General features: G+C 42.9%; 1 protein-coding gene across 3 annotated transcripts in view; it reads left to right on the plus strand.

Moving 5' to 3' along the window:
- MIS18BP1 (MIS18 binding protein 1) overlaps window positions 1-13002 on the plus strand; it is a 2747318-nt gene that overhangs the window by 494303 nt on the left and 2240013 nt on the right. The gene's annotated exons all lie outside the window — the stretch shown is intronic.

Raw genomic sequence — 13002 nt, forward strand, 5'->3', positions numbered from 1 at the left:
TGTAATTAGCAAGGGTTTCTCCTTTGCCGAAGGGGATGGTAATATATTGTTTTGCATTTAGTTTAAGTCCGTGGCTTTGACACCAGTCATTTGTCTGTGTAAGCCCATTTTGTAGTATAAATAGAAAAACAAGGTGCACCATGTACTGCAAAACATAAGAAAAATATATTTCCTCCGAATAGTAGAAACCACGTTTATTATAAAACAAAAAAACAATTCAGCTGCAGTGTAGAAGTTAGCGCTTTCGCGTTATAACAAACGCTTCATCAGACATAAAAACAATCAAGAAACCTCCCCTTAAATACACATAGTGATGTCACATCCCATTCAAATCAGCAAATCAGAACACAAATAATCAAAAAATATAACAGATAAAAAACAAGATAGCATCCAATAAATAACATAATACAATATGAACTAATGTCTAAGAGGTCTGTTAGCTAAAAATGGCTTAAGTGCTATTCTATCATTTAACCCAAACCTGTGAGCTTGCAGTTTGAGTATCCATTTAGCTTCCCTCTCTTCAGTAAGGTTTCTAACATTACCCAATCTGCTGTTTGTGAAAACCAATTCCAAGACCTGAAACCTGAAGCTATGGGAACATCCTTGGTCTATTACATGCTTAGCTAGGGCATTTGGTGGTATTGCCCTTGCCAATAGCATAGAGATGTTCCCTAATGCGTTCCCGTAAAGTTCTTGTTGTCATACCAACGTAAAAAACGCTGCAGGTCTGACATACGGCAATGTAAACTAAGTTGGTAGATCTACAATCTGCATAGTGTTTAAAATTATAGGAACGTCGTGTTATAGGATGTATAAAACAATCAGAACTGGATATGTATTTGCATTGATTGCAAGAATTACAAGTTAATATGCCTATTCTTCTTGAAGCTCTACTATTCTGGTGGCCCCTGTCATGGGTTTGGTCAAGAGTTTGAAGGTCACCTATATCCTTGTTAAGGTCCTTGATTATTCTCTCCATGGCCTTGCATATAAGGCTGGTTAGGCTTGTGGGTCTATAGTTCCTGGGGTTGGTTGAGGACCTCCTTTGTGCAAGGGGATTACTGCTGCTGTTTTTCACTCAGCTGGGACAAAGCCAGTGCTTAGGCTTAGTGGTTCCGCTAACTCCTGTTTTAGACCATTTAATACATAGCCTGGGATGTTTTACGGTGCCGTAAAGGCTGTGTTTTTGGCCTTGGAAAGTGTAGCTAGCTGTGACCTGCTGTTTAGAGATACTAGGCAGAGGACTGGTGGCAAGTATATTATAGGATATGATATGATTGGTGGTGACGGGGTAGGGGGAGGGTGAAGTTTTCGTCAAACCTGTCCACTTGCAGGTTGGCGATGTTCTTAGGTTCAGTGTAAGTGTTGCTGTCCAAAGCTGGTTTAGCACAATGCTGGGCTTTCCATTTTGGATTTTGGGCGTAGCTAAAGAATGTTTTGTGATTTTCCTTAACTAGGGATGCTAATTTAGAGGACTTTACAAGATGTCTAATCTGCTTCGTTTATGCTTTGGAGGGAATTCTTTTGCCTGGGCTGTTCCCTCTTGTTTTTTGACAGCAGTTTCTTTCTCTTGTTGTATAACCTATTTATGCTGGATGTCCACCAGGGTGGCTTATTCTTTCATGAGGATCTTGACTTGATCTCTTGCAGTATGAATGAGTCTGTATATTTATCTAGGTGTTTATACAGGACATTTGTGTACACCTCAGTATAGGGGTCATTGCTGTTAGTATTGGCAAGGGGGTCTGAAACTATTGATGCTATCGCTCAGTAGGCTATAGTTTGCTTTGGAGAAATTTTTTAACCTTTTTTGCTCCTGAGGGTGGATGAGGTACGATTGTTAATTTGAATAAGACTGATTTATGATCGGATTTTACCAGGGAGGGCCCCACACATGGGGTGTTGCAGTGATCCCCAATGTTGGTGAGCACTATATTGAGAATGTTGGAGTCCCTTGTCGGGGGTGCTATCTGCCCCAGAGCATCTGTGTTAACAAAGTCCGGGAACCTTTGGGCGAGCTCATTTGTCCTCATATATGTTACTCAGTCGATGAAAGAATAAAAGTCACCCATGATCAGGCTATTTGGCTGTACTGAGGGTGACTCAAGTAGGTCCATGTAGGCTGTCTGGTTTTCGTGGTTCATAGTGGGGGACCTATACTTAACAATGACGTGGAGGGAGATCTTTCCTACAGTTAGTTGGACTTGGAGTAACTCTAGAGAGTTGTACCGTTTAATCAGTCTAGAGGTGTATTTGTCTTTAATGAAGACGGATACTCCTCCCTTGTTTTTTTTCACATTCGTTGTGTGGTCTGAATGTGTGGAAAGCATTATAGCCCTGGATAGCTAGGGTACTTCCTGGGTGAGGGAAGAATGCTGCTTAGGACATAGCTGCCTGGGCCACATTATCTGAAAGCTCCAGCATGTCTCTCTTCACATAGTCCATTGCGTGCGTCTCAAGTCATTTCACTATAACATGGACTATGACATAATCATAACAGTACTTGTTGAGAGACTGGAGTGCGTGCGTGATTTGGCGAATTCTGACACCAGACAAGCAGCTGACTGTGACCTTCTCCTTGTCTTGCCTAGTTGAGGGGGGCATCTGTGTGTCTCAATATGGAATTGCTTATGACCAAGGCATTTGGTTTAAATATGTTCTGCCTTAGGGGCTTATCCGAACCCCATTAGTGAGGAAGAATGAAAATGGACAACACAGATGCCTAGCCATGGTGAGTACATAACTTATAATTGTAGTAGCCAGATAAGCATTATAGGTTTAGAGGTGTTTATTAGGCTAATGACCACAAAGGCCATTTTAAGCCTAGTTATGCATCCCAAATCTCTGACACGTTCTGATACCCTTGATAAATATAAGCATGGGCCTGGGAGATGAACCATTTACAGATTACCTGTGTCCATTGGAGACATAGGTGCCAAACCAGGGATGAATTTCCAGTTTCCCATCCAGTTGTCCAATGTGCAATTGAATTGGGTTAGGGAGGAACTCTGCTTCGCATGGATGGGGAGCCTGTGCCATAGACTGGGTAGTCCCTGAGATACATACCTATCTGTTCAGCATGTTCTATTTATATCACAGGCAAGGTTTAAGTCTTTAGAATGGGTAATTCTGGTGCTGTTTGTTGTGTGTATATGCAGGAGGTCCATCAGAGTGGGGTCTGACAATGCCCTGTATAGCAGGCATAGATCTCCCCTCAGAAACCTTTAGGAGACCGACTACAGGGATAGGGCCTTGAGGCGGTATGCATAGGACAGTTTACTTATGCCCTGTATTCTCTTAGTGAGGAATCTCTGTGGACGTTCCAATTGTTGGATATGCATGGTTAGGTACATACCAAAGTGGGCATTGTACTCCGTGATAGTTCTGATGAATGCTGACTACAGTGGAACAATGACTTCCTTGGACTTGGATGCCATACCTTTGCTTATAAGTTGTGCAACATAGAATGGTCAAAGACTAGATTACTATCTATGTGTGTCCCCAAGTCCCTGACTACTGGGTCAACTCTAAGTGGTATGCTGTCAATGTGATAGTTACCAGGGATGGATGACGTCCCAAAGGGTACTATTATGCATTTCTTGCCATTTAGTTTTAGTCAATGGCTTTGACACCAATTGTTTGTCTGTGTCGGCCCCTCCTAGAGAACATTTGTGTCAGTGTGAGATTCAATGACAGCTCCTAATTTGCAATCATCTGCAAATTTAGTCAGCCAGAGACCACTGACATTGGCCTCGACTTCTGAGAAGTAAATGCCAAAAAAGAGCAGTCCAAGGACTGATCCCAGAAGGACTCCACTTGTGACTGGCCTCTTTGTAGAGGTGGACGCCGCAATTCTAACTTCCTGGGTCCTGTCTGTGAGTCAGGTAGCTGTCCACTGGGTGACATACTGGTTTGTACTCAACCTTTTGAGTTTGTCAACAATGCCTGAGTGCGGTATTGTAAATGCCTTGACCAGGTCAAGGTAGGCAGTGTGTCACCAGGTTGAGTAGGCATGATCTGCCTGTGATGAAACCAGACTGGGTTGTGTCCAGTGTCTGGAGTTTTACTATATATCTGTTGATCATCGTCATAATTCTTTCCACAGCTTTACTTATAAGACTAGTGAGACTTATGGGTCTGTAGATGGCCCACCTTTGTGCAGAGCGACAACTGTTGCCTTTCTCCATTCATGAGGCATGAAGCCTGTTTGGAGGCTACAGTTAAACAGTAATTCCAAAGGCCCTGATAGGTCATGTTTCATGCTATTTAGAAGGCCTCCTGTGATATTGTCTGGGCCCATTGATGCAGTGTTCTTGGTCTTGGAGAGAACATTAAGGACCTGTTCCCTAGTGATAGTAGTGGGAGTTATATTTGTTGATATTTCCTGAGGGAAGGTTGAGGGATAAAATTGGAGATGAATTTATTAGCTAGGAAGTTTGCTATATCTTCTGGCTCAGTATAGGTGGCTCCATTTACAGTGAGCTGCGTATGCAGTTGTGTATTGTTTTTGAGGTTACGGACATATAAAGTGTGCTTTGTGGTTGTATTTGGCCTGGGAGGCCAAACTTGCCTCAAATTTTCCTTTGGCAGACTTTATTTGTCCTCTGAGTTTTATTTAGTTTGGTGAGAGTGCTTTTATCCTGCTAGGTACTCCACCTCCTAATTTTTGCCATGATTTTCTTCCTTCTGTTATATAACCTATTGATTTGGTTATTCCACCAGGGTGGCTTGTTTTTTGTTAGTTCTGTATTACTACCTGGTGGGTACAGCTGCCTCAATGCAGCTATTAACATGCTTGTATAGGGTTTCTGTGAACAGTTCTGCATAGGCATCAGTGTTCTCAGGGTTTATGGGGCTTGAAATTTTGCTAGGATGTTCTTCATTCCACATTGCTGCAGTCCTAACTATTGGGTAGTCCGCTGTCCAGTCGGCCCGAATACCAAAGTATATGGCTGACGTCGGTCAGGGCGCATTAGACTGACGTCAGTACGTCAGGGTACTAATGCGCATGACCGACGTCATATCCTCAGTCTTTTTTGCCGCATGGTCCGATGCAGAAGCAATTTTGCGAGTGCAGGTTGGCGTTCTGAAAGTTTCTGAAGTCAGAGTTTCAGACCGAATCAAAGTTGGCTAAGTACCCCGTTGGGGAATATTTTGGTTTTTTCTTGCCTCAGTCTTTAACCGGATGTCAGAAAAAGTGAATAACTGTATTTCTTGTGGGAAACAGATACCTCATAGGGATTACCATACTTTGTGTATACCTTGTTTAGGGCCTGAGCACGACATTGTTGGATGCCGCTCTTGTGCTAGATTTAACAAACGCACTATTAAGAGAAGGTTAGACTGTGCCAGGTTAGTTTTTGGGAAGCGTTGTAATTATAAAATGCCGTCGGATGCTCCGACGCCCGCTTCGGCCAAAAAGCGCAAGGACAAAGCAGCAAAGCCTAGAGTGGAAGAACCGACAGTCCCTGACGTCGGTTCTTTAGAAGGCTCAGTGGAGCCGGAGGTTCTGCCAGGTGTTTCTTTGGAGTCTCAGGGAGAGACTTTACTGTTACAGGATATATCCTCTCAGGAAGTAGGCCAGGCTGAGGGGGCTTCTCAGGTGGCTGTTCTTCCTTCTCTTCCTAAGGTGGTTAGAGCCTCCCCTTCTGTTTCCAAGGCTTCTTTGAGAGGCAGGCCAAGTTTAGCTTCAGTGGGGGTTTCTCCTAGTGCTTCAGGGTCTTTGCCTAAGAAACATATGCTTAAAATGGCAGAAGATTTGATTACTATGATTAGAGGTTCTATGCCCCCTCCTGATAAGAGGCCTAGGATGGACCCTGAGTTTGAGAGTTTTGAGCAATGTTCGGAGGCTTCTGAGTCTTCGGCTGAAGACTTGCAGGAGTATCCTCTTTACTCTGATTCTGATGTGGATGATTCTACTCCTTCAGCTTCTCCTCCTGAGGATTTTTCATTTTCAGAGACTCTGCATTCCATGAGGGAGCATTTTAAATGGGAAGGTCAAGATTTCTCTGATTCCAGGAAGAGGCTTAGGGAATTCTTGTTTTTACCCCAGCATAGGCCTTTAGCTATACCTCCTGTTCTGAATGTGGTGGAAGATGTTTTTGCAGAGGCTTCCCTGAATCCTGATTCTTTGCCTCCTGCCCCAGTTAAACCGGATAGGTACTATAGGGTGCCTGAAGCTCATAAGTATCTTTTAAGAGTCCTAGGGCAGACCCGAAACTGTCTCTCAGGGGCCTAAAGGTGTGAAGGCCTCTGTTGTTAAAAATCCTGTTCCTCCTGATAAAGAGGCAAGGGCTTTGGATAGATGGGGAAAGAAAGTGTATACTTCTTCCACTTTAGCCATGAGGGCGTTGAATTGTCAGTTTCACATGTTAAAATATCAGAATTACCTCCTTTCACAATTGAAATCTAAGGTGGATGCTCTGGCAGAAGGTATTGAGTGTAAGGAGTTGCAGGATTTAGTTCATGTGTCTGAACAGGTGGGTAAACATTCCTTGCAGTGTGGTTTTGATGCTGTGCAGGCCTCCTCGAGGGTGGCTGCCACTGGTTCTGTTCTTCGTAGGCATGCCTGGTTGAGAGATCAGAATTTAGCTGAGCATGTTAAAACAAGGATTTTGGATGCTCCTTTGCAGTCTGATGTGTTGTTTGGTTCGCCTGTGGAAGCAGTTTTAAAGAAAATGGAGGACAAGGCTAAGTCTATGCAAACTGTTAAGGATTTTTGCAGGTGCAGCCTCCAAGTTTAGTAGAAATTGGCCTACTAAGGGATGGACTTATCCTGCTTATGATTCCCAGTCTAGGGGTAGGTCTAGACGTGGTAGGGGTAGAGCTCAAGGTTCTTTTAGGCCTAGGACAGGGAGTTCCCCTGCTCAGACTTCTGGTGAGGGCAGGGGTCAGTCCTTCGTAAGCAGACCCAATGACCTGCCTTTTCAGCTGCCAGTACATTCTCGCCTGGCAGCACCTTTGGGGGGAAGGCTGTCTCTTTTCAAAGAAAATTGGGATTTAATTACCCAAGACAGATGAGTTCTGGATATCATTCACCACGGTTACAGGTTTTATTTCCATACCTTGCCTCCTTTCAAAGGCATGCCAGACATTCCTCCTCTACAAAGAAAAGAGGCTCACAAGCAAATTTCTCTGTTGCTCCAAATAGGGGCCATTCAGCCAGTTCCTGTGCCAGAAAGGGGCCTAGGATTTTATTCTCGCCTGTTCCTAGTACCGAAGAAGGGGAACACGTGGAGACCAATTTTGGATTTATCTATCCTCAACACTTATCTGGACATTCCCAAGTTCAAAATGTTGACGTTACAACAGCTTTTACCTCTGCTGGGCAAAGATCACTGGATGGTAACTTTAGATCTCAAGGAAGCTTACCTTCATGTGCCTATAAGACTAAGTTGCAGGAAGTATCTGCGTTTCGAGCTGGAAATTCTCATTATCAGTTCTCTGCATTGCCCTTTGGCTTATCCACTGCCCAGAGTATTCACAAAGGTTCTGGCTCCAGTGATTGCTTACTTCAGGCTAAAAGGAATTCAAATCTATCCTTACTTGGACGACTGCCTGATTCTAGCTCAAGAAAAGGAAGACCTTCTACAGCATTTGGATTATGTCATAGCAGTGCTAAGATGCCTAGGGTATTCTGTGAACGAAATAAAGTCCAGTCTAGTACCCTCTCAAGACATGTGCTTTCTGGGTGTGAGACTGAATACAGCAGCCCAGATGGCCTTTTAACCCCGGACAAACAAAAGAATCTTTCCAGTTACTTCCATCAACTATCTCTTCAGTCCGGGCTGACTGCAAGGACAGTCCTTCAAGCCTTAGGGTTCATGGCATCTTGTATTCTGGTGCTTCCCAATGCCAAACTGCATATGAGGAAGCTACAATGGTATCTCAAAATGTATGGACACAGCACTGCCAGGATTTGGACACTGTCATTCAAATAATACCTTGCATTCAAAAGGAATTTTTGTGGTGGGCTCAGGAATGTCACCTAAACAAGGGACTCTCTGTGACCCGCCAGAGGCGAGTCAGATTCTAACGACAGATGCCTCAGACATTGCTTGGGGAGCTCATCTAAATGGAAAGTGGATACAAGACAAGTGGCCTGCCAGACTACAGCATCTACATATCAACATGAAAGAGATGTTAGCAGTCCAGTTTGCATTAATGGCTTTCAAGGAGTTACTTCTGCCAGGACAGGTGTTGATTCTAACAGACAACACAACTGTCATGTGGTACATCAACAAACAAGGGGGAACACATTCTTACCCATTGTGCAGGCAAGCAATGATTTTATGGGAGACTGTGCTCAGCTTGCAACTAACTCTTCAGGCAAGGTTTCTGTCGGTCACACAGAACTCCTTAGCAGATGTGTTAAGCAGACAAATCATGGATCCCCACGAGTGGAAACTGGATCTTCATGTATTTCAAAATTGACAGTGTCATGGGGAACTCCAGACATAGATCTGTTCACTTCTCCACTAAACCACCAGCTGCCAAAGTTTTGCACAAAGAGGTTTCATCACACAGCTTGGAAAGTGGATGCTCTTTCTTTCAGTTGGAAAAATCTTCATGTGTATGCTTTTCCACCTCTGCCTCTTCTCCCAAAGGTGCTTCTAAAGGTCAGACAAGACAAGCCAAGGATGATTTTAATAGCTCCAGATTGGCCTCGCAGCACTGGTACCCATTACTGAGGAGTCTGGTAAGGAAGCCTCCATGGCCTTTACCTTTGATTCCACACCTGTTGTCTCAGAGGGACGGTCACCTGCTCAATGTCAAGCTTCACTCTCTTCATCTAACAGCCTGGCATATTCTGTTTTGAAAGACAGCAGGTCTCAACTTCCTCAACAAGTTTTAAATGTGATTATGGAAGCCAGAAGGCCTAGTACAAGGAAAGTGTACGCAGAAAAATGGAAGAGATTTTTATTTTGGAGTGCAGCAAACAATTTGGAGATTTCTGAGCCTAATTTGAGTGTGGCTCTTCAATATCTTACTGAGTTATTGGACAAAGGTTTGTCTTTCTCTTCCATTAAGATTCATGCTGCAGCAATTTCAGCTCACTATGATTGTGACCCACCTTTGTTTTCGCATCCTTTGTTCAAGCAATTTCTTAGAGGGCAAAGAATATAAGACCGCCACGTAGAGCTCCTACTCCTGCTTGGGATCTCAATTTTGTGTTGGAGAAACTTACTCTACAACCTTTTGAGCCTGCGGCTAATGCTGAATTGAAATACTTGTCATGGAAGACTGCTTTTTTGTTGGCCATTACTTCTGCAAGAAGGGTTTCTGAGTTGCAGGCCCTTATGGCGGTAGAGCCTTTTTTGATTTTTCATAAGGATAGGGTATCTTTACGTACTAATCCTTCCTTTATGCCTAAGGTGGTTTCTAGTGTGGCTTTAAACCAAACTATTCATTTGCCTACTTTTTATGCAGATCCCCAAAATAAAGGGGAAAAGATTTTGCACACTTTAGATGTACACAGGCAATTGCGTTATTATTTGAGCAGGACTAAGGATTTTAGGCAGTCTCAGCAGTTGTTTGTTTCTTTTGCTTTGGGTTCGCAGGGCAAGCCTGTGTCAAAACAAACCATTTCTAGGTGGATTGGGTTTTGCATTGCATTTTGTTATTCCCATCATGGCAAGGAGATTCCAGCTGGGATTAGGCCTCATTCCACTAGGGCTACTGCCACTTCAACAGCATTTCTAAGGGGGGTGGCGACTAAGGATATTTTGGAGGCAGCTACTTGGAGTTCAGTGCATACTTTCTCTAAGCATTATCACCTTCCTCTCTACTCTAAGTCTAGGGCTGGTTTTGCCACAGCTATTTTGCAAGGCATGTTGTCAGTTCCTGCTTCCTTATGATTTGCCAGCCTCCCTTACCTCTGCTTTGGGATTCTACCCAATAGTTAGGACTGCAGCAATGTGGAATGAAGAACATAGTACAGTTTTGTACCTACCATAAATGTAGATGTTCGAGGATCCACATTGCTGCAGTCCAATTTACCCTCCCTCCTTCCCTCTGTGTTTAGGGGTGGTTGTGTAGGTGAGGTTATATTCTGGTAATTTTGTATATATTGTACATATTTTTGGTGCAGGTATGTTTGGAGTTTTTGGTTTTGGCCTTATCTTTTCAGGGTCTTCTGACATCTGGGGCAAGAAAAGACTGAGGATATGACGTCGGTCATGCGCATTAGTACCCTGACGTACTGACGTCAGTCTAATGCGCCCTGACCGACGTCAGCCATATACTTTGGTATTCGGGCCGACTGGACAGCGGACTACCCAATAGTTAGGACTGCAGCAATGTGGATCCTCGAACATCTACATTTATGGTAGGTACAAAACTGTACTTTCTCACTTAATAGCAGGACGTTAGCCTTAGAATAGTTCCTGAATACTGCAGGTTTAGTTGGGGGTCCAGGTTTTATTTTTACTTCAAAAGAGACCATTTTGTGGTCTGATCTTTCCAGGGAAGGTATTACAGTAGGGGGTGTGCAGCAGTCTCCCATATGAGTGAGGACCAAATCCAGTATAGTTGCACCCCTGGTTGGCGTATTGACTATCTGGTCCAGGGAGTTTGTGGTGACAAAATCCAGGAATCTCTGTGCATGTACGTCATATAGGATTTACAGTTAATAGTGAGGTAATTAAAGTCACCCATGAATGTGGTATTGGGTTGGATGGTTAGTACATGGTATGGGTTTCTTGGGTCATAGAGGGGGACATATAGCTTGCAAGGAGGTGGTATTGGATTTTACCTATGGTGATCTGAACATGGAGGTGCTCAAGTGCATTGCCCTGTTTGACCAGCCTTGAAGTATGTTTATTTTTGATGTAAATAGAGACACCTCCACCTTTAGTCCCTGCCTGTGAAGTAGCCGGCCTAAATGTGTAGAAGGCATTATAACCTTGTACTGTTGGTGTGCTCTCCACGGCTTTAAACCATGTCTCAGTGACTGCACAGATGTCAGCATTGTGTAGCCTAAAGAGAGATTGTAGGGAGTGGTGTTTTTTGTTTAGACTCCTAGCATTGAGCAGTAATACCTTTAGATTTTTGGTTTTGATTTGCTATGCCAGAAGTGCTTTCAGTTTGGCATTGCCTAAAAAAAAGGCACTATGGGGAAGACAATGTTTTAGCTAATATTCGAAAGCCTAGAGGGGAGAGGTGCATACCATCCCTTGCAAAGCAGCGTGGTCTGTTGACCATCTCCTTCCATGCTGACAAATATCGCACCTCCTTAGAATGACACCATCTCCTTCCATGCTGACAAATATCGCACCTCCTTAGAATGACACCAAAAACTAAGCCAATTATTAAAGTCAATCATGTTTTGTTCGTATTGTGGCATAATCCTTGGAGAAGGTAAAATGCTGCTCAATGCTGTTGGCTGGATTCTAACCGTATAAACACTAATTCTGGTAGCATCATGTATCAGCTGCTGAAAACCCAGTAAATGTGGAAAGGGAAAATAGAGAAAAGTACAGGAAAATCGAACACATCCTCTTCAGTTGTATCTAACCGTAACCAAATGAAGCCAGTACTGGAAACTAAAGGTAAAAAGGGTGAAGGGGAAGATTTTGAAGAAATGATATCTGTGATTGAAAAGTTGTACAAAGAAATAGCAAAATGAAATGGGATGTTAATGGACTGTAGTGAAGCTATGGACGAGAGGTTGGAAGGCATGGAAGAGGGATTAAAAAGTCACAAGGGAAAGATTTTAGAAATTCAGCAGTCCCAAATGAAGCAAAAGACCCAGTTAATGGAAATAGGTGCACGCCATGAAGAGATCGCTGAAAAACTAATTGAATTCAAAGATATGGGAAGAAGGGAGAATCTCAGGTTTTCAAGTATTCCTGAAGAAAAGGAAAACAGGACTGTGTTGCTTATTTGAAACAATTGATCATTAGCTGAATGGGAATCCCTGAGACAGAGTGTTGGAAAAAGCTCGCAGAGTGTATACCAGGGAATGGCTTGACAAAACATTCCAGATCCATTTTTGCGAAGTGTCAGAGTTGCCAATTGAAAGAAAGCATTTTGCCAAACATTTGTTCGAGGGAAGCTACCGCTGGAGAAAGGATTAGGAGTGTTTATGGACAGTGACTTTTTGCCCACGTAAAGGCAAGATGTAGCAGGTATACCCAGCAATCAGAAAATGCAGAATGGCAGGTTTAAGAGTTAGGCTACTACATCCTCCAAAGGTTAAGACTTTTTCTGCCAGATGTGAACATTTTCTTGGATCCAGATCAAGTGCAGGAAGTAGTGGCTATCTTCTTTTTTTTAAAAAAAAACTAAGAAATGCCTTTAAGAGAAACATTATTGGAAGATACAAGTACAGTAGACCTCTATGCAGCTAGTAGTAAAGGGGTGCTGGTCAAACTCCTCCTGCTGTTTTAAAAAGAATTTAGAGGAGAAGTGGAAGGAGATAAAAAGACATACGATCAGTAGTCTGGATACCTTTACGAAAGACAAAACTGTGGTTTCACATCTGGACATAATTCTGGTAGACTAATACATCTAGACAGCTTAAAAAGTGGTTGTCACGTGACTTTTAATTAAAACATAAATACATTGTTAATTTAGTAAGTTGTGCCCCAAGTGAGGTGGAGTTTCATAAACCGTTTTAAATTTACAAAATCCTCTTAAAATGAGCTAATGTTTTAATAAAAATATTTTGTTTATCCGTATTTTTTTTTCTTATTTTTCATGTTAAAGTTTAAATTAGTGTGGGTCTTCTATTCCCCCACTTAGAATCAACGTATTAATCCTGCTACGGTAGCAGGGAGAGAGGAAGAAAATAGCTCTTATAATGCATGGTTACTTTGAGGCTAAATTTCAGGGATTTAAAAACTAAGCAGTAAACAGACTTGCATTTCAGAAATCAAGCAAAGGAAAGATGGGGTGAGGAGGAGTAAGGGATTCTGGTAAAGCTAGGTGTAACTATTTTTATGCCATGTCAGTGGGATCTGTTCCCCTTGAGATTTCAAACACAAGGAAATGGTCATA

The sequence above is a fragment of the Protopterus annectens genome, chromosome 6.part0, assembly GCF_019279795.1.
Source record: "Protopterus annectens isolate FY-2018-M chromosome 6.part0, PAN1.0, whole genome shotgun sequence".
Taxonomy (NCBI): Eukaryota; Metazoa; Chordata; order Ceratodontiformes; family Protopteridae; genus Protopterus; species Protopterus annectens.